The 24128-nt window shown below is 42.1% G+C and overlaps 1 protein-coding gene across 2 annotated transcripts in view; it reads left to right on the forward strand.

Moving 5' to 3' along the window:
• Positions 1–15839: 15839 nt before the first annotated feature.
• ARAP2 (ArfGAP with RhoGAP domain, ankyrin repeat and PH domain 2) overlaps positions 15840–24128 on the forward strand; it is a 270205-nt gene continuing 261916 nt past the window's right edge. For both annotated transcript variants that reach the window (XM_075544450.1, XM_075544452.1), the window contains exon 1: positions 15840–16347. The gene's annotated coding sequence lies outside the window, so the exon portion shown is untranslated. The remainder of the gene's footprint in view (positions 16348–24128) is intronic.

The raw sequence follows: 24128 nt of genomic DNA on the forward strand, positions 1-24128 counted from the left end.
TGCGTCATAAGGTTTCTGATGGCTTTTGGAAGAAGCTTGCCTGGTTTCTCTTCTGGGTAAAGTCAAATCCCCAATGTTTAATTTATTGTGGTTACCATTTTTGGTACTATTCAATAATTGAATACATAAAACTAATATATATGCGTGGGTATTTATTTTGGTAATATCTGTGTCTACTTCTTGTTGTTAGGTGCCATCAAGCCGACTCAGATCCATAGTACAACAGAACAAAACACTGCACGATTCTGTGCCATCCTCACAACTGTGCCTATGGCTGAGCTCAGCGCTGCGGCAAGTGTGTCAGTCCACCTTGTCGAGGGCCTTCCTCTTTTCACCACCCCTCCCTCTTACCCAACATGATGTCCTTCTCCAGGGACTGGTGTCTCCTGACAGCATGTCCAAAGTATGTAAGACTAAGTCTTGCTATTCTGGCCTCTAAGGAGCACTCTGGCCTAACTTCTTCCGATACAGACAGCTTTGTCCTTCTAGCAGTCCATGGTACTTTCAGTAGTCTTCTCCTGCCCCACAATTCAAATGCAACCAATCTTCTATGGTCTCCCTTAGTCAATGTCCAACTTTCACAGGCATGTAATGCAACAGAGAATATACCATGACTTGAATCAGGCACAAAGTAACCTCATTCTCTAATCTACAAGATCGTGACATAGTTTTGCTTTGCTTTCTTCTGTATCCCCGTTTCAGATCATCTATGTCTATAGCATTTAATTGAATGAAGAACAGCTATAAAGTATTTAGTAGGATTTTTTACTTAGTATAGGAATTCAAGAGATGCTGAATATCACCCTGACCATGCTGCTGCTGTTGCTGCTGAGAAAGCAGCAGTCTTCATGTATTGGGTATTGAATGATGATCAATATATTTTAAGATTATCATCTCATACATCCCTAAGATTGACTTGAATATTAATCATGAAGTCTGACTTTATCTGAACATATTTCCACCAAGCATTCTGCAGGGGCAGTGAGCTATTTAAAGTGGTTCTTATAGTCCAAGTCGCTATAACTCCCACCAGACGACCTTTTACTGAGACGTTGGGTTTAAATAAAGAGGTGGGGAAAGACACTGATCGAATTCACCCAAGAGCAACTGCTATCATTCAACCTTGTGATTGCTATCTTGCTGTGTATACAGTGAGCCATCTGAGAAGCAGGAGAGGGGATCTCACTACTATCAAGAGTCAGGAGGGGAGCACATTCTCTGGACCCCGAGATCCTTTTGCAGTGAACCTCTTGGATGCAGAAAACAGCTATGACATCAGAATACCAGCAACAGAACCAGGAGCCAGAACATGAGACAGGAGTGGTGGTCTTCCCAGCCCACAGAGCAAGTAATGGTGAGCTCTTTAGGGCAGGAAGCTGGCTTGTGGGATGCCATGTTTCTGGGTACTTAATTGGCGGAGCTGGGCTTGCTGAACCTCAGAGGTAGGATTGAGTGCTTGATGGAATGGGGTGCTTTTTGTGCACCTAATTCAGGAAGCTGGGTTTTATGACACACCGCGTTTAAGCGGACTTCCCTCAGCTTGAGACATAGCAGAGAAGTATGCCCCTTTGGCCATTTATTAGCAGTCCTGAAAGAACTTGGCAACATATCCTGATTAACAATTGTATGCTGAGTATTTCTCTCTTGCGCCACCTGTTAACTTTCTTAATAACCCTTTTATCATGAATATTATCTGTAAGTTCTGTGTAACAAATATTGAAATCTAGACCAAAAATGGTAGAGGATATTGTTTGAGACAGAACACCACACACACACAATTGTGACCTCCACACTACCTGAGTCATAATTCAAAAGGGAAATATACAGGGTAGGGCCTATGTCCCATACAAAAAAGGGCAGCGATTTTCCAACACATTTAGATTTTCCTTATGCGAATATAAACTCAATGCTGTCAGAATTTCCCATTTTTAAAGAGAAGCCAACAATGCAAATTATAGTGTATGATTTTCTAAAGGTTGGAAACTGGCTAAGATTTGGTAGAAATCTATGTAATCCAAAATGAACATCTGTCAACTTCATGCTCCCGTGAGCAGCCCATATTTGGCCTCTGCTGTTTTGATAGCTGTTTTGTGGGGCATGCTTTCATCGGTTCTTTTACTGCTTTTCATTTACCCTTTCCATTGATATTGCTCCGTGCCTCCGATATTAGTTATGTTAGCAGCCTCATTTCATTGCTGTATCGCGGTTCTATTTCTAGCTGTTGCTTTGCTTTCCCACACCCCAATCTTTTGCTCTTCTAACCCCCTCTCCATTTTTTGTTGATGTCAGACTGCTTTCAACATTAATTATCTCTTATTAGCGTAGCATTTTTAGCAAAAAGGGGGAAAAGCTGCAGTACTTTCATGCTGTACCACAAGAAATGAACTTTGTAGCACGTTTCCTTAGCACAAATACAGAAACATGTTAGAAGAACTGCCACATGTCAGTGCAAGCATTGATTTTAAGGTCAGTGAATTCATATCATCTGTTTGGATAACAGGCTTGTGAACTTTCTTTTAATGATACTTCTCCTTGAAAAACTAGCCTCTTCAGGGAAATAATTATTTATCTTTATGCTATCAGTAGTAGAAACCACTGGGTAGCAGCAACTCTAAGATGCAAACTAATTTAGGTTATATGAATCCTTTCTATACCACTAAGGGGAACATCGCTGTTTAATTTAAACTATAACAAAACACTAGTCACTTAATATTATTTTATTTATTCAAACTATATTTGTGGTGAAGTGAAATTTCTTGGCACAGCTTTTCTTTCTATAGTCTTAGTAATTCCCACTCAGTGATTGGGTGAGGGAATATAAATGAGAAACAGAGAGTTCTGTCTCAAGTTTGGTCAGGTTTGTTATTGTGCTGAATATAAAAGTGAGCCATCTCAGAAGCTGGAACAAAAGAATCCCACAACAGTCAATAAAGAAAGCCCGCTGGTGGAGTGTGGGTGATATCTCTGCCTATAGTGGCGGAGGCATCAGGGGCCGCAGCACCAAGAATATGAGACAGAGTGCAGGAGCTGCAGCAGTCAGAAGTGTGAGACAGAGTAATGGGTGGGATTCTGGGATCAGGTCAAGACAAAGGACCAGAGAGAGAGATTCCAGCCAGCATGACCCAGAAGAGGCTCTTTGGAAAAAAGAACTGTACCCTTAACATTTCATAACCTGTCAGTTTCCTTAATGAGCACCATAATAGTGAGTGACATCTTTGAGACCTGCTTGGCCATTGCAACGGATGATCGCACCTAGGAGAGAAGAAGGTGTTGGTGTCAGAACAGGAGAAAGGAAGTTGGTGGGTGGAGGCATGTCTGATCTCTGCATCACAAAAATCCTTAGGCAGGTGTGGACCTGGATTTCCTGGAGGAGTACAGATGTGGGCCACATGCTATTTCTTCAGTGGGTTAATTTAGATAATAGGGTCTAATCAAACATCACATTGCTGTTTCTTTCCAATTCTGCAAAAACCCTACTGTAATCCTTTTGAACATGTTTTACATTACAATTAAATTCAACATGTGCAGAACTGCTCATGCACATAAATCAAATACAAATGCTGTGAAGACAATCTAAACATATATGGCCACGTTCACAAACATATAGGAATAACAAATATGCTGTGTCTGCTGTGTGGACAGCAGCCATTTATTTTAAGGTGAATACACATTTCATGAAAAGATCTGGAGTTAGGAAACAAAAAGAAGAAGCAATTCGGCATGTCTTAAGCTGAACAATGCAAATAGAAAATTTCAAACCTTGAGTTGCAATATTAAAAACTCTATGGACAAAATATTAAATGATATGCATGAAGCATCAGGAGACAATACCCATTCGAAAGAGTCACTGTGTCAGAAAGAACCAGTCAATAATCAATCAGTTCAAGAGATAGCATATGGCCAAGAACCAATACTGAAGGAAAAATGTTCAAAGTGCGCTGAAGGCACCAGAGAAAACAAGGCTCCAGGAAGTGACAGGATATCAACGGAAAGGTTTCAACAAGCTGAGGAAGCACTGTGTGCGTTCACTTACCTATGCCAAGAAATTTGGAAGACAGCTACCTAGCTAACGGGAAGAGGTCCGTATCTGTTCCCATTCAAAGAACGGTGGCCCAATAGAATGCTCCAATTACAGAACAATATCATCGATCTCACACACAAGCAATTGTTTGCTGAAGATTATCCAACAATGATTGCAGCAGTACCTTGATAGGGAACTGCCAGAAGTTCAGGTCAGAGCAGAAGCGAGCACGAGACAAAGAAACCATTGCTGAAGTCCAGCAGCAGGTCCAACGCTCCCATGGTTATGAGGTAATTGAAAACACCCCGATTGGGGCAGGAGCACCTTCCTCCTCAAAGTCACATCCTTGCTTTCCAAAAAGTTACAGTGAATTCTCTGAAGTTGTCCTACCCTTGTCTCATTTAAAACTTAATAAACGCTCTCTTACAAAAAAATTAAAACAAAACAAGAGTAGAAGAAGACGGAGAGACCCTGGCCTTTAGCTCTCCTTGCTGTGCAACTGAACTCACTCCCATGCTAGAATAATCAATATTCAGGTTGAAAGTGAAGCATTTACCCAAAGACAACGTTCAGTGGGTTAAGAACGAAGGAAGAATGGGAACAGAAGACACATGGAGGAAGGGGATGAGTGATGGTACAGTGAGGGGATTACAGTGTAGATGTTTGAGGCAAAATGTGTACCAATTATTGAATATGAAACTGATGATCTCCTCTGTAAACCTCCACCTAATCCATAATAAAAAATTTAAATTAAAAAAAGCTTATAGTGACTGATTTCTAGGTGGTTAATCTTGATACAAACCACAAGGTTAATCTTGATACAAACCACAAGGGCATATTATGAAGACATTTTAAGAAAATGGAAAACGTTATTGGTGAGAAAAAGGGCAGGAAAGTTGGGTCTAGACCTTTTTGTCCCTACAGTGCACCTGCTACTTCTAAGGGCGTTCCTGCAAGAATGTTGCTGGAAAATCTCACCACATCAACTCTGCAGGCCGGATCTTGCCCCACAGAATTTTTTTTATTGTTCCCCAAACTTAAAGAACGTTTGAAATAACACAACTCAAGACTCTAAAGGATGCCAGAACTGCCATTGTGCTGTATAACCAAAGAGCCAGGGAGTCTTCGGGGAAGAGCTGCAGAGATGGAAACCTGACCTTAGCAGTGTATAGAACTAGATGGAGGGCATGTCAGGGAACAGTTACTTCATATTTTGATAATCTTATTGATAAAGGTTTCTCTCTGATTTTTTAGTGATATGTTTTACCTACCCCCATATGGTAGATATTTAATTTCTCTAGTGTCTAGATGAGGTTCTGAAATGTTATCCAGAAAAATGTTCGCCTTTTCTTGATTTTCAATCCTTTTAAAGGTCTTACTTGAAAGAGTTTCTATAATATCATCCATATTTGATCAATAATGTAAGTGACTGAATATTTGACCTGTTCTATGTCTACCAGAACTATTGGTGCCACCACTAAGTGGTTATCTATGGTAAGAGGGTTAATGAAAGTTTGAAAGCAACTTTTTAAAATGTATGAAAGTACTGAAGGGACTTAATGCCAGGGAATTTAAATATTTCAATTTAATAAAATAAATAATCATCTAATGCTCTATGATGGGTACTTCAGAGAATACAAATAGCAATATGATAAGATTCCAAGTGTCCATAATACAAGGTAGGCTGGCAAGAGTACTCCAATAGAGATAATGGTACTTCAGGGAACACAGAGTGTAATCAGAAAAACCTCTGAGAATTCATAATGCAGACAAGACTGACAAGAATATTCCAATAGAGGAAAAGCAAAGGGCTATGGGAGAATCTGGAAGAGACTTTTGCATTTGCTTGGATGTAAGGAAAATTGTTTCCCTTCCAAAATTTCTAGTATCAATTACCTTGGAATTGACTCTGACCTATGGCAAGCCTCTGTGAGTTTCCAATAGAACTAACTGTAGTCATATGGTTTTGAATCATGATTTTTTTCAAAAGTAAGTGACCATGCCTTTCTCCCTAAGCTCTTCTGGGTAGATTGGCTCATCCACCCTCTCCATTACAGCTAAGCACATACACGTTTTGCTCTGCTGAGGGAGGGACTCTCATAAACGAATCCCCAAAAATCTTTTAAAAGTCTCTTTACAGCAACGAAGTATATTAGCTGGGTTGAAATCTTGTTTCCCTTTTTTACTTACTGATTCTGAGTTCTTATAATACATACTCTCTATGCTGCAACAAGAGATAATAAAAATTCCTATCTCCTATCACATGGGTTATGACAGAAAATATAGAAACAGCTACATGACCAAAAGACTGGAAGAGATTCCCATGTGCCCATTCCAAAAACAAAAAAAGGGGAGGGGGCACAGCAGAATGCTCAAATTATAGAAAAATATCACTGATATCACATGCAAGCAAAAATTTTCTGAAGATCATCCAGCAAGGGTTGCGGCAGTACATTGACAGGGAACTATCAGAGGTGCAGGCCGGATACATTACAAGACATGAAGTAAGAGATATCATGGTCGACGTCAGATGGATCTTGGTTGAGAGCAGAAAATACTAGAAAGATGGTTACTGGCATTTTATTGACTATGCAAAGACATTCGGCTGCGTGGATAAACTATGGACACCTTTGAGAAGCATGGGAATTCCAGAAGACGTCATTGTGTCCATGAGGAAGTGGTACAGGGATCAAAAGGCAGTTGTGCAAACAGAGCAGGGGAATAATGCATGGTTTAATGTCAGGAAAGGGGTGTGTCACTGTTATGTCCTGTTACCATATTCAATCTGTATGCTGAGAAAATAATCAAACAAGTTGGATTCTATGAAGAGCAATACAGCATCAAGATTAAAGGAGTGTTATTAGCAACCTGCAATATGCATACGACACAACCTTGTTGTGAAAATGAGGAAGAATTAAAGCACATGCTGATGAAGATCAAGGACTGTTACCTTCAGTGTGGAGTACAACTCAACATAAAGGAGACCAAAATCATCACAACTGGAGCAATGGGTCACATTATGATGAGTGGAGAAAAGTTTAATGTTGCCAAGGACTTTATCTTTCTTGGATCCCCATCAATGCTCATGGAAGCAGGCGTCCAGAGATCAAAAGACATGTTGCATTAGGTAAATCTGCTGCACGAGATCTGTATAAAGTGTTGACAAGCAAGGATATTACTTTGAAGCTTAAGGGTATCTGATCCATGCTCTGATACTTTCCCTTCCTCCCTACGCATGTGCAAGTTGGGCCCTGAATAAAGAAGACCAAAGGAGAATCGAGGCATTTGAATTGTGTCGAAAGAACCACGAACTGCCTAAATGATACATAAGTTTGTCTTGGAAGCAGTACAGCAGTGTGCTTCTTAGCGCAAGCATGGTGAGACTTATTCCTAAATACTTTGAACATGTTGTCAAGAGAGTCCTGGAGAAGTACCTCATTCTTGGTACATTAGAAGATGCAATGAAAAAGAGGAAGTCCTTCAAGTTGATGGACAGATACAGTGGCTGCAACAACCAGGATGAAGATGACATGAGCCTGGGCAGCATTTTGTTTGGTTGTGCATAAATTGGAATCGACTCCATGGCACCTAAAACAGCATACTCTGAGTAGCTATGAGTTGGAATGGACTTCACATTGCCTGTGATAGTTAGGCTTTTCTGTCAACTTGTCTAGGTCATGATTCTCAGTCACGTTGCAGTCATCCTCCATGATGTGATGCACCCAGTGTAATCAACTCGATGGTTTGAAATGTTCCATAACGTAATCAACTCTCTAAGAAGGCAGAAGTTGTGGTGAAGCCCAGCTCTCTGGATCAGGTCTTAGTTTTGATGCAAATATAAGGAAATACACCTAGTGGGCATGGGCACTTTTTAAGCAAACGTCATGGAAATGCGTGCTACTTCTGCAGGTCTGGGTCCTGCTAACCGCGGGAGCCATCAGCAGATGGCTAACTTTAGCTTAATTCCACTCTGCATCCTCCAGCCTCTGGCTTTCCAGGTTCATGCTTGTTTAGACCCCTTTGCTTTACTAACAGAAGAAGCCCCCAGCTTGTTATCTGACCTTTGGACTTGGACTGGACTCAATTTACTTCTACTACCGTGTAAACCATTTCTTAATACAAATTTCTCTCTCTCTCTCTCTCTCTCTCTCTCTCTCTCTCTCTCTCTCTACTGGTTTTGCTTCTTTAGAGAGCTCATCACCTAACAACAACACCACTGCCCAGCTTTATCAAGTTATCAAAGGTTGATACTGTGGAATATGATTTGGGTAGTGCATGTACATAGAAATTATGTATCACAGAATGCTAATTATGTATCACAGAATGCTAATTATGTATCACAGAATGCTGATCTTCTCCTGGTTACTGTATATAGTTCTAAACTGCAAACCCCTAAATCACTGGCTGCAAGGGTACAGCCTGAAATATCCTCAATTAATCCAAGTATAGGTTGCATTCAGAGGTCACCTGAATAAATTAGTTTAAAAGACAAGTCCAAATTTGAAAAGAGATTAAGCAACTATGTATAATATGGTCTACATCCTATATAAGTAGACTCTGTGGAGAGCTCGATTGTTTCTTGCTGAATCTGGATCCTGTATCTGGCCTGTTGACCTCGGTTTCTTTGGACTTGAGCTTAGGGCCTATCGTGGCCCTGGTAGCTGTCAAGCTGCCATCTGACTGGCAACTTTTCGATTCGCTCAACTCAGCAGCCACAAGACTGACTTGCTGCCCTTGAATGCACACATCGCTGAATCCACCAATCTATGGCCTTTCTGCTTTCTTTTGATCTTCACGCTTCCTGGTTCCTCAACTCATGAAGCTAGCAAGTCAGGATAAGCCTCCTACTTAAGTTCACATAGATTTGACCTAGATTGGACTTACCTCCTTCTACAATTTTGTAAGCCACTTGCTTGATGTAAGTTTCTATCTATCTATCTATCTATCTATCTATCTATCTATCTATCTATCTATCTATCATCTATCTATCTATGTGTCATCTTTCTCTCTGGTTTTGCTTGTCTAGGGAAGTCAGCTCAACACAAGTGATTTGATATTAATCTTGTAGAAAATTTGGGGAAAAGGGGATAGAAGTAAATGGATGCAAGAGCGACTTGATTTTAGGTACCTTATTCTTATTGTTGTAAGCTCTGATGGCCTGGTGGGCTGTTAGCCACAAGTAAGCAAAATCATTAGTTTGAAAGCAACTGCCACTCTGTGGGAGTAAGATGAGGTGTTCTACTCCATAAAGCGTTGCAGTCTCAGGCACGTCCAGTGTTGCTATGAGTTGGAATCAATTCAATGGCAGTCATTGTACTAAGTCATGATAGGAATTATTATTATAACCAATTTACAGACAAGGACTTTGAGGCTCAGTCATTAATTAATTTGCCCAAGGTGATACAATCTGTATGGTCAGATTGAGTTTGGAATCTGTTTTGGTTTTTTTTTTTAGTCTCTTCTGTCTTGATATGGTCTGTTTTTTATAATGGGCAAAACAGTGCTGAAGGTGAAGGTGGGTCCTACAGCAGAATGGTGGGTTCTAGAGAATAATTTCCCTCCAAAATTTGGTTATTTGTGTAAGTTACTAAACTTCTCATTTCCTCAAATTTTTCCATCTTAGGAGTTTTACATAGGTAGAAAAACTGTCTCTTCAAGGGGCTGGTGAGAGATTTAAATGAGCTCTTTCCAGTCACATGCAGGGCCTGGCGCATCAGAGCCCTGTGGGGGTTAGCTGTGATGAGTGTGAGGAGGAGAGGAGGAAGGGAGCAGAGACTGAGGAGGGAAAATCAGATGACTTCTATCTCTTAAAGATGTTTTTTTTTCATAAACAAAGATAAATGAGATAGAGAGGATGGTAGCAGCAAAGGAAACATTTTTTACCTGCCTTCATACAAAAAACAAACAAACAAACAACCCAGGGGGTGGAAGTGGGTCATGTTTTACCAAATCTAGTTTATGTGAATATTTGGAGTCTCTGCACTGACTCATTGGCAGTGAGTTTGGTTGAGATGGATAATATGTTTGGCTGCTAACTGAAAAGTTGGGGGTTTGAATCTTCCCAAAGACTTGGAATGTTTTCTTGCAAGAAAAACTTAGAAGTCTATTTCTGGAAAAAATAATTCATTATTAAAAACCCTTTGTAGTACTGTTCTTCTCTGACACATGCAGAATTGCCATCAGGTATAGTCCTCATAATGGCAGCTGGTTTGATGGAAATTACTGGGAATCAAGACTTCTATAACCTTAGCAAGAACAGATTCCCATACACTAATTTTTATGCCATTCCCCTGTCTCCTTTGCTCCCTGAATACCTTATTAAGAGGTGTAGTGGAAAATAATTGATGCCCTATGAATAAGGCCTTTTTGTTGGGTGTCCTCAGGACAAGTCTAACTCATAGCAACCTTGTACGACAGAGAAGAATTGCCCCACAGTTATTGTCCCGGGTTATAATTCTTATGGGAGCAGATGGCCAGAGCTTCTGGGAGAGTTTGAATGATCAACCTTTAGGTTAGCAGTTCAGTGCTTAAGCACTACAGTACTAGAGTTCTTTATGAGTAGGTTTAAACCCAAACGAACAGCCATGACTCTCAATAGTGACCCTATATGATGAAGTAGAGTTACGTCCTAGAGTTTCTTAGGCGGCAATCATTTTGGAAGAGGACTGCTTGCTACCCTTTCTCCAGAGTGGTAGGTAAGCTCACAGTGCGACCTTTTAGGTAGCAGTCAAGTGCTTCACCACTGCCCTTGGCAGTCCGATAAATAGGTCTCGGTGGCTGAATTACTCCACCAACTACTGCTTTACCTGAGTTTCAATTAAACCTAGATTTATAACATTGGAAAAAAATAAACTCACAGAGTGATCTAATATATTAATTGAAATTATATCTATGAGGGGGGCGTCACCAATTTTGTGGAAAATACACAATCTTTCAATTGCATGACTTTTTGAATTTCTCTTATATGTGTGTATGTGTATCTCAGGTGTATTAGTTAAGAGACTATACCTTGTATTTCTTCTTTTCCTCAATATATTAGGATCCTTAAACTCAGAAAACATCTTACAGCCAACAAATCCTTTCAATGGAGGGGCACTGTTTCCCTTTTGCCCCCACTAGTGCTTGGAACCAGTTTAGATATAGTATTAAAGGGAATCTGGAACAGCAGTGAATTTTTAAAGGTGGGTGATGCAGAATCCTGATCACTGCAGTGGGGAAAACTGGCTAAAGTACTGGAATGGATACTCAGAAGGGACATAGCGAGCCCTTTCAGGAGCTTGATGCATGACCTTGCATTATTACCAGGACTGGAGAGGAACACTGTGTTAGACAGGATTCTCTAGAGAAACAAAACCAAATGCTAATAATTTTATATATTGATACAAATAGATATATAACCTAAGAAATAAACAGTTAATTAAATTATAAAGCAGTACAAATGGCTCAGAACATCTCACTCCCGTGAGACAGTTGTGAAACACTGACCATCCTTCAAGTCTTGAGGGCCGTTGGCTAGTCCTCTGTAGAGCAATTCAGGCTATCCTGGTAAGGCAGGCCACCAATAGTTAGCCAGAGGATAGGGTCCGACAGTCCCCAGCTCAAGAGATGTAAATTCCAATGGTGTGGCGAAGCAGGTCTTGAAGGAACCTCAACTTACAGTGTCTCAATTCACAGGTTAGGTGTCCCACAGGTAGTGTAGCTTGCAAATAGAGGCAAAGAACAAGCAATGCAACCACACAGTGGTCCAATGATCAAAGAGCAAGAGACAAGAAAGACGAGGTTCGCTGAGCCATTTATCTCTCTGCCCTTCAATTAATCCTATTTGTTTATCAGCCAGGTTGTCACAATAAATTAACTACCTCAAACACACATTCAAAATGGAATGGCCAGCCACCAACTTTGAGTTGGGCATATTTTGACTCAACAGGTCAAGCCATTTGGTTGCTACGCTAAGTGAATGATGCCTTTTTTTTTTTACGAGGAAGATGTTTTTCCTTCATATTTTTATGAGGAAGATGAAGTTTGTAGTAAAGCTTGGAATCATAAATGTTCCTGCTCTGGTGTGCTCACAACTTACACATTTGAGTCTGTGCCGGTGATGGATGTCAATGAATGGAGCTGAACCCATGGGAAGCCCTGCTCCCCAAGGCCATTGTCAAATCATTGATGTACTTTATTGATAGTATCTCTTATATACTCTTTTTCCCTCTGAGGACATCACACTATCACAAAGTGGGTGCTCAACATTTTAAAATAAGTAGAAGAAGAGGAGTCATGGTGAGGAAATGAAGTGACTGGCGAAGGCACAGAGTCCCACTCAGTGTAGAAGCTCTAGCATGGGAAGTAACCTGAGGACAAAGCCATGCCTGACCTTCTGACGCATATCATAACCGGTGTAACAGTTATTCTTTATTCCTACCCCACCTTGCTGAGAAAAGAATTTCAGATAGCTTACAAAGATTAAAAAGCAATGGGAAATGTCTGAGGACTCTGAAACAGAGAAGGAAAAAATTGAAAAAGGAAGCAAAGACTTAAGATGAAGGCAAGAAGGAGTCACCTCGATAAAATGCGTGCAGAAAGCCACAGAGAAGAGAATCATCAGCGTCTGGCAAACGTCTCCGATGGAACTGGGACTTGACAGAAAGTATGTGGCTCAAAGGAAACTGGAGAGGTGGTTCTCTGGAGTCATCCTGGGTTCAGCCACACCCTGGGGCAGGGAGCGCTTTGTGACAGGCAGGTCTTTCCAGCGAATGGGACTCCTCCCACAAGGGTGGGTTCCTGGGAAGCCTCACATAGTCTGGACTTCACCAATTATCTCATTTTCATAATAAGCTCAGCACTTTCCCTAATTGCTGTATTCCCACCAACAAGTCCAAGGGAAAGATAGGCACATTCACCTTAGTTCCAAAGGAGAGGATTTTCTTTTTCATTGAAAAAAATAAGTTTTTTAAACAGTTTTATTGGCACATGTTTCATGTCATACAATTCAATAATTCTATCTAATTTATAAGAGCTGTATAATCATCTCCACTGTCAACTTTCAAACATTTACTTTCCTCTTGTAGCCATCATCAGCTCCTTACCACCCCCCAAAAACTTTCCCACCACTACCCTTCGGTGGTCTTCCATGGAGTCTCTGTCTCATTAGCTCTACGCATCCTGGATTTCATACACAGAAAAACAGGAAAATAACCCCGGCAAACAAACCAAAAACACTGCACTCCGCATGATAGCAAAACTACTCATACCCCAGTCGACGTTCAGAAGGGAATCACTGGAAGGTTAATCCACGTGTGAACCTTTTAAATGGATTTGGGCTCATAATGTCATCTGCAGTCTTCCAAAAATCTGGTGGTCAAAAGGTAAGCTCTGATACCATACTGTCCTATGGGTTTGATTTTATCATTCACAATCCTTATGTCACACAAGCTGGTGTGCTTCTTCTGTATGGGCTCAGGTGAAGCCTCACTCAGATTGCTGCTTATGGAAGACAAGCCTTTAAGATGCTGGATGCTCTCCTTTCTAATAGCTGGGCATCATCTAGTTTCTTCGACACACATTTTTATAGCAGAGAAATCTTCAGTGATCTTCTTATGAGGATGAGCAACAAGTACAGTCATGTAATAAGAACTAATTATTCTCAGACTAGGGCTAAAATTAACTGAGCCCCCAAACCATTCATATATCTATAATTTATATATATTTCTGCATCACTTTGGATATATTAATTATCATGTTAGGGATCATTAATGATAATCATCCTGGGGCATATGTCAGTTCTATTGGTGATGTTATTAATTTAACCAATGTATAGAATTTAAAACACTGTTAAGAAAAGGATGCTGCATCATTTTAGGCTAGCTATGAATCTTAACACATGAATTGTTTACTTGTACAGATTAAAATCTGAAGTGACTAGACACTATGTCCAAAAACAATGGGAGTTGGGGATGGTTACTACTGAGCTGTCATGAACCCATTTGAAGTCCTGCTCTCCAAGGCCTTTATTAAGTCATTGATGCACATTATTGATTATATCTCTTAAATTTTGGGGAGCAAATCTCTCATCAACTTTTGATTGGAGCAAAACTTCCAATAACATTCATTTACAATAGCATAACCATGTCAATGAGATTAATACATGCCACAATAAATCAAGAAGAACATTACAGTAATAAGCATATGATATTCTCAGGAAGTATGTATTGGGCATGCTTCAGGAAAGAGTTTCCACCAACTTCCAACAACTGCTAGTTCTATAACCTTGCGATAGCTGTCATCTGGTTCTGAAACACTGGGACAGTGGTTCTCAACCATCCTAATGCTGCGATCCTTTAATATAGTTCCTTATGTTCTGGTGACCCCAAACCATAAAATTATTATCATTGCTACTTCATAACTGTCATTTTGCTACTGTTGTGAATCAGCTGACCCCTGTGAAAGGGTCGTTCGGACCCCAGAGGGGTCGTGGCCCACAGGTTGAGAACCACTGCACTAGCAAGTTTCAGCCTTAAGACCAAGAGCCATGGATTAGTTTGATGTAAATTATAGTTCACTTAGTGGTGTTTCTGACAGTCTGTGGAGAGATGTTTATTATAAATAAATAAGAAAGAAAGCAGGTCTTGGCCACTGACCTCATCTGCAGACAAGTGGATTTTACAGACTCAGGTATTCATGGGTCCACAAGGGTTTTCATGTTGGAGCTCTTATTCTGCTATCTCCATATTATTTGTCATTTTGAGGACTTAGAGGGGCTCTGGGAGTCAAGGTCCGTTTTGACATAGATGCAAATAACAGTCTTAGATGCAAATAAGAGTAGGGCATGGTGATCTCATTCTTCCAGGAAAAACCAACCATCCTGCTAGCCAACCTACCTACCTACCTACCTACCTACCTACCTACCAGCCAGCCAGCCAGAAAGATATTTTAAATTCGCAGAAGGGCTGTATTCCTTACAGGTGAGAGTTCAGCTCTAAACTTTTCTCCCTTAAAGCCAGGTCGGCTAGAACAAGTTGCTAGGTTCACCAATATTCTCAATGAGTCCGAGAGGATATTAAGGCCTGGTAGAGAAATGGTGAAGCAGTTGGCTGCCAACAGAAATGACCAAAGGTAGGACCCACCAGCTGCTCCACCTGAGAAAGCGCCTGGCCACCTGCTCCTGTAAAGGCCATACCTTAGCTTAGGAAACCATGTTATGTTGCAACGTGTCAGAATCAACTCAATGGGCACCTAACAGCACGAGTTAGACTCTCTCCTGGGTAAAGAACAAAGTTACCAAATAGCCACAGTTAGATTTAACCAGAGACACTACTGGGGATCTGCGCCCATCTGTGAAGAGGACAGCTAAGAAACTCCTTTGGAACCCGGTTCCTTGACCACATAGGGTTCGCCGGCAGTGGGTAGGAATGAATAAAGATGGACTCCACCTCAAGGAATTTGTTTTTGTTCCTTTAGTGCCTATGACATGGAGGAGAATTCTACATCACGGGCTTGATAAAAATACAGGCAGGAATCAAAGAATGTTCATTTACCAAGCAGCAGCAGCAGACTGAGAAATCAGCGGCCTAGATGAGTCTGAAGTTTGGGAAATGATGAGGTAACATGGAAAGTACTTAGCAGAGTGATATTATAATCAGCGTGGGGTGGTTCCTCCCACATGACCATCAGCTCCTCTTAGTACTCAAGCAGGGACCAACTAACTTGCCTGAAGGGCCTGGGCATCTCCCTGCGGGGGGGAGGGGACTGCTGCCTCTGGGCGCCAGGGTGCGCCCCAAAGTTTCCCCAGCCAGGCAGGGCGAGCGCCTCCTGGCCGAGGCGTGCCAGGTCGCCAGGGTACCAGGCGCGGTCCAGTCGCGGCGGACTGAGTCAGTCGCCCAACTATGTGGCGGAACCAGGGCGGCCGGCTCGACCGCCCCCGCCACTGAGCCCGGGCGGCCCCTGCGCGGGCGCCGGCTCCCCGCCCCCGGAGCCGCGGAGGAAACGGCCGGGGCGCGGCGCGCAGCACCTGGGCTGCAGGCGGCCGGCGGCGCTTCCGGGAGTTGCGCGTCCCCCTGAGGCCCGCGCTCCCCGCCTCCAGGTGCGGCGGCGCTGCCTGCCCGCGGGAGCGAGTGACAGCGCCGCCCGCGCGCCCGCCGCCCCGCCGCACAGGGCTGCGCGCAGCCGGCGGCCACCGGCCAGGAGGGCGCCCGCACCACGCTCAGTGGGGTGTGCGCCCAGCGACCCTGGCTGCAGCGCCGGCCCCTGGCGGCCAGGATCTTCCCTCACCCTTTGGCCTCGGGAGCCCCGCGCGCAGTGCGAGTACGGGAGAAGTCGCCTCTGGAGTGAAGGTAAGGGTGGGGGTTTGGGGGTGGGGGGCAAGGCTTTGCGGCACTTTCAGGGGGAATTTCCAGAACGGAACGTGCTCGGCTCGGGTGGATGTCCCTTGGATGTTGCTCCCGCGTGTGGGCGTTTCAAGGAAACCAGAAGCCGGTAAGTGAATACAAAAGCCCCAGTTCCTTCTGGACTTGGCCCCAGAGGGGGCAATCTGGACAGACAGACAGCTAGCCCTCCTAGCTCCGTTTCCCTCCCCCTGAAACGAAGCTGGCATTTAGCAAGTTTCAGGCGTCAGGCTGTTTACTCACTTGAGATAATGACTTTGCTCAGGTCTCCGCTCCCCCCGCACCGGACTGGTTACCCACTTTCAGGAGACAGGCCTGTTAATTAACTTTAATTACAATCCTTTGGCCTCCACCTGCCTGAACCCAATGCTGTACATACGGGAGAGGTGGGGGGAGAACCTGTACACTGTGAGTTTACCAGATTGATTTTTCTCGTTTAATTTGGGAGATTGGTCTCTGGAGAGAATGGGTGTCTGTCATTCAGCAAAGTAAGATTTACTTTATTTTCATTTTGGCAATGTTTTCTTAAACACTTCCCCCCCCTTGCTTCTGGCAAATCGGAGGCATTTTGTTTTGATTTGGAGGAAGGTTTGTGAAATTATGCTGTGAACCTGTGAACGCTTGATAGTTTAGAGGAAAATATACAAGAGAATGATAAGCTTTGGGGCTCCAGATATTTCAGGCTGTTACAAGTTGATGATAGCAACATTTTTAAACAAGCTCGCCCTTGAAGTTTAGCTGCACAGTGGAATTTATATTTTTGGTTAAAAATGTATTGAAAAGTAAGCTATTTTTAAAAGTACATTTAATCGGATGTCCTTGTTATTACCAATAATAGTATTGTACTTACAAGCTCAGTATTGATTTTCCGCCTCACTTAAGCACTCTACACCCGCAGGAGTTTATGGAACATTGCCCATAAGTAATTGGAAGATGAAGTTATGGCTATTTTAAAAAGGAAGCCAGCTTTTTTTAAGGAGAAAAAACGGGAAATATCTCAACTCTTATTTATGAACTTTCACCTGCTTAGAACAAAAATATTGAGGCATTCTACTGTTGAACAGTATTCGTATTTTTTTAAATAAGTGGGTCAAGGAACTAGCCTGGAACTCAAAGTCAAAATACATTCCCAGTTCCTTTCCCAGTATAGAAACACACACACACACACACACACGCGTGCGTGCGTTAATATGGGTCTTAACACTAAGGGTGCTGCATATAGACTGCATTTGTGAAAGATTTATTTAAATTAAAATGTACCTAGAGGATATGATGAGTGACTCATTAAAACTTCTTCATGTGGGTATGTATGCTGTTTGTATTTTTTCTCCCTCCTCTTTAAAGCTGTTAGATTTTATATGGGCTGATGGTGAAAGGATAGGTTGATTGCATATTTAAAAACAAGTTCTGTTTTGCTAATGCCACTACAAACAGGGTACAGGATACATTAGTCTTCAATTAGTACTTTTCAGATTCCACTGCTCTCAGTGGGGTTAAAGAGTAACATCCAAACAGAAGGAAGCCAAAATCCTAACCAGTTGCCCTTGATTTGATTCCTGCTCATTGATTCCTACTCAGGCTACCGTAGTCTTTCAAAGTGTTTCCAGTGGCCCAGATGTTCCACAAGTAGATCATCAGGTCTTCCTTTCTAGGTGCCTCTGAGTGGATGTGAATGGCCAGTCCTAGCAGGTAGGACTTCAGTGATAATGGCAAAGTTCCTTGGAAATGTGTGCAGGTCACCTCAACTTGTCAAAAGTTTATTTGACATTACTCCACTTTTATGAAGGGGCTACATTTCTGAAACAAAACAAAACAAAAATGTTTTGCCTACCAAAAAAATCCAAAGACAGTTTTTACTTTTAAAACAAAGGCAAAACAGCAAAAAGCAAAAAGCAAAACTAGCCTTTGGCATATGTTTTGCAGTAAACTTTAAAAAAGTTTTCTGTGCTCTAATGAGGGGTTGATTTTTCTTTTTCATTCTTTTAAAGACCGTGCACAACCCCAAGCAATGACACAGGGAACCAACTCCTTCATCTAGTACATATAGTACTCCTACTTTATATAAGATATAGGGATTTTAAAAATTCTTTATAAAATATTCATTTGGCAGAAAGCTTCTTATTAATGTTGTCTATTTCTTAGCTTTGGCCAACTGTCTTTTGATGTATGATGTGAGTCTGTGGGGTGCCATCTTAATCTCTTCTGAGAGCTGGACTTTTTGCCATTTAAGTGATTTTATTTTACATTGGCCTGATTGCATATGTAATGGTAGTGAATCCATTTCACCCACTTATTACCTTCGTCGAAACAGGACCCTCTGCTATTCTCTTCCCTGGATCCTTTGCAGTGAGAAATTTGACCCTTGCAATGTTTTGCCAGTTTGACTCAGCATAAACATACTTTGTTACCCATGCTGTAGTCCGGCGTGAAACAATTTGTTGAGTTTAGAGGCAGGGAGAATTCATTTTCTCTATTATGTGTAGGAAGGCGGCAGCAGAGAGTCAGAGAAACACAGGAAGGGTCTCAAGAAAATTCTGTCTTCAAGTTCTCACCAAGTAGAATACAGAAAGGTGACAACACATTGTTTTGGGAAGAGAAAAGAGTAATCATGTTAGAGTGAGAGATGGGGCTCAGGGAAGCACTAAAGGAAATGTGATCTCCAGGGTGGTTTTCAAGGGGTAATGGGGACAGGGAAGGATGAGGGGTTCAGGCTCATGGAGTGGTGATATGAAAGGGCTTGCCAAGACCCTCTGCAGCTAACTCCATCTCTTGCTGACTTCTATTGCTGGTTGAACTCTAGGTTGCTCTGAGTTGGAATTGACCCTATGGGAATGAGTTTGCTTTGAGTTTGGAGATTGGTCCCAGGTAGTCTCCTCTCCTTGTTGTCTCCTAAACACAGCGTTTCCTTGCCTGCCTCACGTATGCCATCCTTTCTACTCAATATTCTACTCTCTCTGCCGAAATTTTTCATTTAGGTGCCATTGAGTCAGTTCTGACCCACAGTGATGCTATGCGCAGCAGAAGGAAACACATGCTTCAATCTTTCCTCCATTTATCATGATGTTGTGTATTAGTCTCATTGTGAGGATTTGGGTCTTGCCAGTGAGTTGTAATCCATACCGAAGGCTACAACCCAGGACCTTCATCAGCAAGTGCCCCAACTCCTCCCTTTTAGCAAGCAAGGTTGTGTTTTCTGCATATCTAAAGTTGTTAATAAGCCTCCCTCCAGTCTTGATACCAATTCTTATTCATGTCATCCATCTTCGCTGATGGTTTGCTCAGCACACAGATTGAACGAGTATGGTGAGAGGACACAACCCTGCTGCACACCTTTCCTGAATTTAGTCTATGTGCTATCCCCTTGATCCAGGTGCAAGTTCCTCAGGAGCATAATAAAGCGTTCTGTTATTCTTCTCAAAGCTGTCCATAGTTTGTTATGATCCACACATATACCTTGGCATAGTCAATGAAGCACCAACATCTTTCTGGGGTAATCTCTGCTTTAAACCAAGATCACCTGACTTAACGATGATGTATCCATTGGTCCATGTCCTTTTGAATCAGGCCTGAACTTTTGGAAGCTCCCTGTCAATTTACTGCTGCTTCCGCTATTGAATGATCTTCAGCAAAATCTTACTTGCATGCGATACTCTATTGTAATTTGGTTAGACAATTAAAATCTGTGTAATATCTTTATTAGCTTTACTGTGTGTAAGAAAGGCTGGAAGTATATTCAATGGGTTAAAATCACACACATAGCAAGTGAAGGTGATTATGGGAAGAATTTGTTGTATGTATGGGTTGAGTCAGGCAATTTGAATGAAGGACAGAGATCATATATTAAAGTCCTAGGTTAAGCAGTCAGTGCCAATGGAAGTGCTAGGAATGCTTTTCCTGACATATTGGAATAATTTGTTGGGGAGGGAAATTTTGTGGGAGACCACAAAATATGTGATGTGATGAGCTTAGTGTGTGTGTGGGGGGTGGGGGTTGCCTGAAGGGACCTATTGTTTGCAAAAGTGGGAGAAGTCTACCAGGATAAGGAACCTAATGCTAGGCTACTGTAGTTGCTGGGAGGTATTGCATGTGAGGTTTTCAAGTTCAAACCTTTGTTTGGGGTTAGCTTCTGGAATCTGTGGGCACTTTACCTTATCATGTAGGTATGTCTTCCTAGAATTTTCAGGGGTGGAAATAAAAAGGCTTTGGTTACATTTGCCATCTTTGAAGATTGAGTCTTGAAATGTTTGTCCCTGCGTGAGCATCATTGCTTGACCAAGAACATGCTTTTCAAGGTTCTCCTGTACTGGACAATGCAGCCGGACAACCTGGCACTGTAAATGTCCTTCACCCCAATGGAAAGGTCGTATTTTCCCTCCCTCCCCGTAAAAGTGGATCAATAGCCATGCTTCAGCAATGGAGCAGGGCATCATAGCTTCCTCTGTTGTTGTTTTTGTCAGGTGCCTTCAAGTCCGTCTGACTCACAGTGAGAGCGTGAACAACAGAATGAGACACTGCATTATTCGCCCCTTTTGCACAGTTGTTATGTTTAAGCCCATTATTGTAGCCCCTGTGTCCATTCATCTCTTCGTAGACCTTCCTCTTTGCCCTACCCCTCTACTTTCTCAAACTTCATGTCTTTTTCCAGGGACTGCGCTCTCCTGACAACATGCTGAAGGTACATGAGACAGAATCTCACTACCCGTGTTTCTGAGGAACATGCTTGCTATACCTTTCCTAAGACAGATCTCTTTGGTCTTTCAATAGTCTTTGCCAGGACCATCATTCAAAGGTAGCAATTGTTTTTCAAGCTTTTAAAATCAATATCCACCTATCATGTACACATGAGGCTATTGAAAATAGCACCTTAGTCCTCAAAGTTTCATCCTTGCTGTTCTACACTTTACAGAGGTCTTGTGCTGCTGATTTATCTAACTCCGTGAGTCCTTTGATCTCTTGACTTCTGCTTCCGTGAGCCTTGATTGTGGATCCACGCAAGACAAAATTCTTGGCACATTCTTTCATGATGTTACCTGTTGGTCCAGTTGTGAGGATTGTGATCTTCTTTACACCAAGTTGTCATCTATACTGAAGGCTGCGATCCTTGATCTTCATCAGCAAGTGCTTCAAGTCCTCACTGTCAGCAGGCAGAGCACATCACAGGTTGTTAATAAGCCTTCCTCCAGCCCTGAAACTGCATTCTTCTTAATAGAATCCTTCAAGTCCTCTGTTAAGGACATTATTTATAACAAACCTCGCCAATAGACAAGGTTACCCAAGATAATGCCATTACTTTAAGGGAGTTCGGGAGAAACGAGCCCAACAGCGGGCTCCAACATAACATTTGTAAGAATGGCAAAGTTCACGGCAGTGTTGCTTTCTGTTGCATAGTGTTCTTGTGAGTTAGAACCGACTCAACAGTCCCTACAGCAATACATGATGCCATCTAAAATAGTATTGATTCTGGGGCTAAAGTGAAGAGATCAAATATGAAAGGAGGATGGAACAAATTGCCCCCAATGCCCACATGCTTGTCAGGGGTTTGCAGCTGAAGACCTAGCCAAAGACCGACAAGCTGTGGTTGACATGAGTGATTAACTGGAGTTAGACATTAGTAGAATTGATGTTGGGGTTACTGGACCTCCCACGCAGGGTAACTAACCAATAGACCGTTTCTGGAACCACAGCAATAGATGATAACATTTGGGAAAGAAGGCTGGGACTTAAAACCTCCTAAACTGGAAGGTTTTGACCAAAAATTAGCCAAAGCCTATCATCTCATTGCAAAAAGGAAGGCAAAGTTGGAGGTCCAAGATCCTAATACTGAGCAGTCCCCAAAGTTTACCAAACAGTTTCCGCAGACCTCAGCTATGACCAGGCCGTGTATGAGAAGCCCTTTTTGAACCTCCGTTGAGGCTTACTTTAAGAAATTGGCTCCACTATTGGCCCCCCTCCCTTGTAGCAACCATATCATCTCCATCTCCAGGTCTAACTCCAGTAATAGCCATCTCTGCAGGACCTTATTCTGCATCATCCAATTATAATTAATGCTATCATAATGTTACATCATGATGGCCTTTCCGGTATACAGAATATTGACTGAGAGTACTCGTCTATACTTATGATGTTTTCTTTTCATATTTGAAATATGTTGGGACCTTAATTATTTTACCTGGTTTTATATACACGTATGCATAATTCTCTTGCTCCTTCATGCAGTACTATCATGTAGTTACTTTTATTATGACTGTATTATGTACAGTGTTATACACAACTTCTTGATAATGGAGAAGATTGCACTGCTCAAGGATTCCATTTAACTTAGAAACATAATCGCCACTCAGGAAAGCAGCAGCCAATGAATGAAACGATGTATCGCATCATGCAAATCTGCACAAGACCTCTAGAAAGGGTTAAAGAGCAAAGACGGCGCTTGGAGGAATCATGTGCAGCAGGAACGGACTGGATGCTCTGTAGAAGGGGTGATGGAAAGACCTTGCCTCTTGTACTTTGCAATTAGGGACTCGTTCCTGGAGAAGGACATTGTGCTTGGAAAAGAATGCCAAGTGCCCTCAAGTCAAGTCACTGCAGACTCTTAGCCACACTGTCTGCCACAGGGAGAGACAGCTGGACCAGTGCCATCCTTACTGTTGTGCTTGAGCCCATTTTCCCAGCCGCTGTGTCAGTCCATCTCCTGCAGGGTCTTCTTGTTTCTCAGTTACCCTGTACCTCCGCAAGCATGATGGCCTTTTCCGGGTAATATCCGAACTATCTGAGATGAAATCTTACCATCTTCACATGTAGGGAGCATGCTGACTGTACTTCTTCCCAAACAGATTGGTTTATCTTTCTGGAAGTCCTTGTGACTTTCAACATTCTTCTTCAATACCATAATTCAAATACACCAATTCTTCTTCAGGCTTTCTTATTCATTGTTCATTGAGGCCATCGAAAATGCCATGGCTCAGTCAGATAGACCTTAATCCTCAAAATGACATCCTCGCTCTGGAACATTTAAAGTGATTTTGTGTAGCTGATTTGCTTAATGCAATATCTTCCTTAAATTCAAGACTGTTGCTGCCATGAACCTTGATTGTAAACCCAAGCAAGATGAAATCCTTGACCGCTTCTATCTTTTCTCTGTTTGTCATGATGTTACCGATTGGTTCAATTGTTAGGATTTTTGTTTTCTGTACATTGAGTTGCAATCCATACAGAAGATTGCAGTCCTTGATCTTCATCAGCAAGTGCTTCAAGTCCTGTTTGCTTTAGGCAAGCAAGATTTTGTCATCTTCATATCACAGCCATCTTCCTAGCCTGATGCCATATTCTTCTTTGTATAGTCTAGCTTCTCGGAATAATAGCTTAGCAAACAGACTAAATGAGGAACAGTGAAAAGAGGGTCCTGATGCACACCTTTCCTGATCTTAAACCATGCAACATTCCCTTCTTCTGTGCTGAAGACTGCTTGATAGTCCATTTATAAAGGTAGAATGAACATACTGAAGTGTTGGGAAGTCCCCCTTCTCCTCAAGATTATCCATATTTTGTTATGACCCACCCATCAAATTACTTTTTATAATCAATATAACACAAGCATCTCTCTGGTATTCATAGCAGCCATGGTGTCATTCCCTCTCCTTGAGGGCTTTTCCCTAATGAGCTTCTAATTTAGCAACAGTGATGTCCCTTCCAGGGAGTGGTCTCCCCAGATAACATGTCCCAAGTACTTG

This window comes from Tenrec ecaudatus, chromosome 3 (genome assembly GCF_050624435.1).
Source record: "Tenrec ecaudatus isolate mTenEca1 chromosome 3, mTenEca1.hap1, whole genome shotgun sequence".
Taxonomy (NCBI): domain Eukaryota; kingdom Metazoa; phylum Chordata; class Mammalia; order Afrosoricida; family Tenrecidae; genus Tenrec; species Tenrec ecaudatus.